The sequence below is a fragment of the Pinus tabuliformis genome, chromosome X, assembly GCF_031772625.1.
Source record: "Pinus tabuliformis cultivar Carrire ecotype Pingquan chromosome X, CPIR1, whole genome shotgun sequence".
Classification (NCBI taxonomy): Eukaryota; Viridiplantae; Streptophyta; class Pinopsida; order Pinales; family Pinaceae; genus Pinus; species Pinus tabuliformis.
Genome location: NC_142308.1, coordinates 1,637,153,277 through 1,637,158,671, shown reverse-complemented (window position 1 = coordinate 1,637,158,671; position 5,395 = coordinate 1,637,153,277).

Genomic DNA, 5,395 nt, shown 5'->3' with positions numbered 1-5,395 from the left:
TATCAACACATGTTTCAAGCTCACATGTGGTCAATGGAGAAAGACTTTGACTGCAAACCTCATCCAAAACATCAGCTATTGGATCATGAAAAACCTGAAAATACCGCTGCAATGTATCCATTGAAAATGTATGACATCCTTCTAGCTGTTCATCTTGTTCTTGAGAGATTTTATGAGAATTCTGCCTTATAAAATGAAATGCTTCAAAACAAAAGGGTATAGAATCTTCCTGTATTATCAAATCATGTATTTCGGTTGCCACAACTTCATGTGTAATCTGCCTTTCAATTTCATTTGGTAGCTGCAAATCTGATGCTACAGGCTGCTCAAGAAAGTTGTCATCTGCCTCATCCTCAACATTAACACTGAGAGATTGCTGATTTGTTATAGGCTATCCATTTAAAGATTTACTATACAACCTACACTTCAAAAACTGAAATGATTCGAAACAAAAAGGTAGGGAACCTTCTTGTATCATTTGATCAAATATGTCAACTTCCATGCATTCATCTGCAATTTGACAACCAATGGCATTTGGGGGCTGCAAATCTGAATATGTAAAGTCTGCAACAAGGTTTTTATTGCCTTCAAGATGGTCTAGATCAAGACTTGTTGACAACTGATTCCTAATTTCATGGAAGTTGTCTCTGATGAACTGAAATGAATCAAAACAAAAAGGTAAAGATCTTTCACTTACTTCCCAATTTTCTGCACTTTCCTCATCACTATCATAGCTGATATATGATGGTTGATCATTGTATTCGAGCTGCTGAAAATGAACTTCTTCCTCCCACAAACGAGCTGCTGATTTGTCTGCAAGATTAGCTTCTGTTTGGAGAACATAATCATCATCATACTCATCAAACTGAGGCAAATCAACGGTATAAAACATATCATCAAGCATGCAGGTCATATCAATAGTTCTTTCTTCTCCTAGATGATCTACAAAACAATCGCTATGAGTGCTATGACAACTAGGATGGGAAACAAAATGTTTTGGATCAGCAACTTGTTCTTCTTCAATCAGCGAGCCATGAACATCATAATCATTCCTTGCGGTGATCTTGTCCATCATCTCTTCTACTGCACTTACCAAAACGTCAAGCTTTACCTCTAGAGATTCGGCCGGATCTATGTTTTTCATCTCTTCTTCCTTCATCCTTGCCCTTCGGATCAACAAATGAGCCTCTACACTTACTGCACTGTTTTTCATCTCGTGAAGTGTTGCAATATCCCTTTCTCTCAGCTGAAACTCCATCTTCGGATCAAAGGCACCCGGATAGTGCAAGAGACCAGATCTAGGAGTAGGCCTTATATCAGCCGGCATCAAATAATAAACTTGGTTAAATCTGGCTGAAAACTGTTGTACTGTCTCCCCAGGTAGTCTTTTTAGCTGGTTATACTCTTCTACAATCAAGAAAAGGTTCTGCCCGATCATCCACCTATCGAGAAAAACTTTGACGAACTGCTGGAAATCTGAGATGCTTGCATCAGGCAGGATTTTGAACCAACTCTTAACTTCAGCTTGCAAAGAAAGAGCAAAAATCCTCATACTAACATCTTCATCATCGACTTCAAAAAGGTCAAGAAATAACTCAAAATTCTGCACATGTTGCTCAGCGTTGACATCCTTACTTTCACCATCAAACCTCGGCAAGTATAGATCATAGCTTTTGGGGAAAGCATGAAGAACCGAAGGTAAAACAAGAGGTTTATACCGATCTGGAATTTTACAAGGTGTAGGGTTATGTACAGCAGGTATAGGATCAGTCTTGGTCTCTTGGGGCTCATCAATTTGAAGATGGTCATCACAAAATTCGGAAAAAGAATCTTGATCAAGCTCAAAGGCATGCAAATCTTTGGTATTCACAATCTTCGAAGGGAAAGAATCAACTGCAGGCCGAGGATCTCTTCTCAAATACAATATGCTTTGCAAAACAGTCTTGACATTCTCGGGAAAAGAGAAGAAATAATTTACAACAAAGAACAAAATGTCCTGGATGAAATTCCAACTTGAGTACCTGATCTTGCCATATTCTCCTTTCATGTTTCTGCTGGTCGGGATCATCCTCCAGTGGAGTCTTTGGATCTGATCTTCAAAACTGATTTAGAGTCGCCAAGTGAATGATTTCAGCCTTTCAAGTGTCTGATCGTTGTTCACCATCAACAATCAGATCTGAACTTGATACATGTACTGGGGTAAAATTCAAATGAAGTGTTTCATTCACAAGCTCACGGAGATTGACTGAAGCAGCGTTTATCTACTAACGCTGATGTAAAACAAGAGCGTTTTCGAAGGCTACCTGGCGTAACTTCAGGCTCCGTCTAAGACTTATGAAATAACACGTCAATGAGCAAACGATTAATTTGTTCTCCCCAGTATGGTCGCCACTATGTTAGCGCTTGAGATTTCACCCTAGGCTGAGGAAGGTAAACCTTCAAGGCAACATCAAACCATTTCACCTCGTAGCTAGCCCTACGGGGTATGAGAAGGCTCTCTCCAGTCAATCTCAGTAAAATATTCAATGGACAGAGATGACCAATACAGTGACACTGATATTAGGCTAGTAAACTGATTAAAAGGTTGATTTGGGGGTTTTTGGGGTTTTTTTTTTTGGTGGCAAATTGAGGATCTGCAATTTTAGGGTGCGGGGATTTGACACAGTTTCTGCAGGTGGGTCTTTGGGGCAAGGTAGGAGTTTGTGCTGATGCCTTTAGCTGAGATGGATGATCAAGGAAGAAAAAAAGAGAAGCTAAAGAGGGCAAACAATGACTTTGAATCCTCTCTAGACAGTGGAAAACATAAACATTAAACAAATTTGAAAGCTGAGCATGGCAAGCATGAATTCAAACTTTATCACTTCATTTGTTTAATAAGCTGCAGTAAAGAAAGAGATGGAACACATAAACACACTTACAATTACAATAAGAGAACACACCATCAACACAAGAGTCCACAAGAATCCCAATGATGTCTGCAAAACCCTGGTCTTCCTTTTCCTCAAATTGCAGAGATACAAGTAAAATATACAATAGGAGCTTCTCCCTCAAGAGTCCAACCTTCCAACCTCTGAAAATGATTGAGAAAATACATAATATAGGCAATCCAACCTCTTCCCTTGCCTCTAGGGGTCGAACTCATCCTTCTAGGAGCTATTTCAACTAATTCTAAACTGAGCACTAGATAATAGGCAGTCAAAACAACTTGCCTCTAAAACTTAGGAAACCTATCCATGCATTAAATATTTACCATTTACATCAAAGAATCTTCTAGAAGTGTTAAACAAGAGTAAAAGTGTCTTAGAGTTACAATAATTACATCAAATATAATCATCTTCCACCCCAAAAAGTCAAACTGAGTCAAATCTGCGTTTTCTGGGCTGTACAGTGCAATCTGGCAAAAAACTGCCTGACTGGTCGCGCCCCCCTTCCTGACTGGTCGCGCACATTCACAGCTCTGTTTGAGGGCCTTCCCGGTGTCCAAATCAGGTGCAAGATAGCTCGTTGGAAAGGTTTGCAAGTCTACTTTCCAACCCCACCACAATTTTTGAATTTGGAGTTGATTTGACCCCTCAAAATTCATTTCACCCAAGACAGCTTTCTGCAACTCAAAATAGGGGCAGAAAGTAAAAAATTGCATGTATTTTGAGCTTTTGAAAGCCCAAATCTCCATAAAATCTGAAACCCATCCATAGGAAACTGTATTTTTGCATGAAAATTCCAAAAATGCAAAGTTTTCCCCGTTCTGAGTTGCCCCCATGTATGGTCGCGCGCGGGGTGAGACCAGCGGGGTGAGACCAGTCAAATGGCCAAAACCTGTAAAATTCCCAAAAATGCCAAAAATGCTTCAAAACTCTCAAAATTTCTTGGGTTTGCTGCTAGGAGGATGCTAATGAGTATCATGGTGAGTGAGAGAGGCCTCAGCCAAGATACGGAGGGGATCGGGCCTCTTTCTCCTTTTTTGTGCCTTGGCCAAACTCCTTGGATCCGGCGATTGTAATTTTGGCATTTCTCTAAAACCATGACACCTGTGCAAAAAGTGAAGGAGGTTTTTCTTCTTTTGCATGTTATGGACAAAAACCTCTCTCAGTTGTCCAAAATTCATCTTTTATTTCTCTGAAACACCATTTGAGTGCAACGTTTCCCGATGTGTGAAACAAGGGATTTTGTCGAAATGAAGCGAAATGAAGGGGATAGGGGGCTTCTAAATTCTTGGGGAAATTTTGGGGAGTAGGGAGGGATGTTAGGAAGCAGGGGAAAGTGGAATCTCAGAGATTGAGTGAGGGGAAGGGGTCGAAAAGGGAAAAACACAGGCCAAACCTAGAAAATTGCCAGGTTGTAGCTAGAAACTAGGGTTTGTGCAAAAATGAGGAATTTGGCGGATCTAAGGGATGGGAAGTGTTTGATAAGGTACTTTAAGGATAGGGGAAGGTGTATGAACATCAGGAAACAAGTTTTGCCGGTGATTTGACCATCCAAGAGAAATTGCCTTCAAAACCCTAGGAGAGGGAAATGACCTTGCCAAGGCGCAACTGAAGCATGAATAAGGTATAAAATGACTCATTAGACACTGACATGATAATGAAAACCCTGTGAATGATGATAGACTCAGCTGAATGATGACATGGACTGACATTTGGGCAAACCATAGACCTAATGCCTAGTGACCAAATTTTGCTTGAAGACTCACCGAAATGACAAAATTTGACCTTGACACTTCAAAATCACTTTGTAAGAGCATATTTGATCATTGGAGGAAGGCTGGAAAGACTGACACTAACACATGCAACCTTGTTATGTTACTCCTTGATTGTCATGAGGTCAAGTGTTTTATGTCATGGGTTATTACCAGAAGGAAGACAATATATTATGCTATTTTGCACACACTAAAGAACATTGGAAAGGATGAGCACTTCGAGGGATTGTTGAGAAGAGAAAGAGTAAGTATTTTTTGTGTTGTGTGAGGTAGTGGAAGATAATTCCATGGCTAGTGTGAGTGTTAAAAGAGAGCTTCGATAGTTATGTAGTGAGCACATTAGTGTAGGTTTTAACCCTGTACAGAAATTACCTGCATACGAATTCTTAAACAAAGAAAATAAACAATGCGAGAGCATAACCCATAAAACACATATGCACAGAGATTTTTCCCTGGATCCCAAAATCGGGACTACCAGCTTGATTTTTCATTATGTTTCTTTCAATGTTACAATACATATTTATACATGCCAAAGCATCCAATACCATGTGCGAAAATCATGCACAAAACCATAGGTAGGTTCGCCCAACCTAATATAGGGTCCAAAAAAAATTTTCCCGGGGCGCTGCCCCAGACCCCGTAGAGGGGGGCTACCCGCCCCCCTCAAACCCCCCGGATAGGGGGGTTGCCGCCCCCCTT